This window comes from Triticum dicoccoides, unplaced genomic scaffold (genome assembly GCF_002162155.2).
Source record: "Triticum dicoccoides isolate Atlit2015 ecotype Zavitan unplaced genomic scaffold, WEW_v2.0 scaffold140289, whole genome shotgun sequence".
NCBI classification, from domain to species: domain Eukaryota; kingdom Viridiplantae; phylum Streptophyta; class Magnoliopsida; order Poales; family Poaceae; genus Triticum; species Triticum dicoccoides.
Window position 1 is genome coordinate 1 of NW_021199467.1, and position 898 is coordinate 898.

An 898-nucleotide genomic window follows, 5' to 3' on the forward strand; every position below is an offset into this window, starting at 1 on the left:
GGCCAAAGCAATGTACAATCGTCTTTGTAGTGGAGCTGGGAGGGGCAAGGATAAGGGACGAAGACCGGGGTAACATGTCGGATGCGATCATACCAGCACTAAAGCACCGGATCTCATCAGAACTCCGAAGTTAAGCGTGCTTGGGCGAGAGTAGTACTAGGATGGGTGACCTCCTGGGAAGTCCTCGTGTTGCATTCCCTTTTTAATTTTTTTCGCGCCGCTTGCAAAACAAAACGCACGTGTAAGTAATATATTTACCGTGTTTTATTATTTTGCACGAGTGCGGTAAGTCATAGCTGGGTGCTCACGATTCACGGGTCCAGCGTCGGCGTTGTGGCGCGGCAAGCGTGCACTGGTGCGGTTGAGAGGGAGGGGTGGAAACCGCGTTAAACTCGTCTCCGTAGTTGAGAGGGAGCGGCAAAAGCAATGTACAATCGTCTTTGTAGTGGAGCTGGGAGGGGCAAGGATAAGGGACGAAGACCGGGGTAACATGTCGGATGCGATCATACCAGCACTAAAGCACCGGATCCCATTAGAACTCCGAAGTTAAGCGTGCTTGGGCGAGAGTAGTACTACGATGGGTGACCTCCTGGGAAGTCCTCGTGTTGCATTCCCTTTTTAATTTTTTTCGCGCCGCTTGCAAAACAAAACGCACGTGTAAGTAATATATTTACCGTGTTTTATTATTTTGCACGAGTGCGGTAAGTCATAGCTGGGTGCTCACGATTCACGGGTCCAGCGTCGGCGTTGTGGCGCGGCAAGCGTGCACTGGTGCGGTTGAGAGGGAGGGGTGGAAACCGCGTTAAACTCGTCTCCGTAGTTGAGAGGGAGCGGCCAAAGCAATGTACAATCGTCTTTGTAGTGGAGCTGGGAGGGGCAAGGATAAGGGACGAAGACC

At 51.9% G+C, this 898-nt stretch overlaps 2 non-coding genes across 2 annotated transcripts; both read left to right on the top strand.

Annotated features, from left to right (window-relative positions):
* Nucleotides 1-79: 79 nt before the first annotated feature.
* LOC119343776 lies at nt 80-198 on the top strand. Its single transcript, XR_005166257.1, has one exon. It is a non-coding gene; the product is annotated as a 5S ribosomal RNA (ribosomal RNA).
* A 297-nt stretch (nt 199-495) lies between these two features.
* LOC119343777 lies at nt 496-614 on the top strand. The gene has a single exon (XR_005166258.1). It is a non-coding gene; the product is annotated as a 5S ribosomal RNA (ribosomal RNA).
* The last annotated feature ends 284 nt before the right edge of the window (nt 615-898 follow it).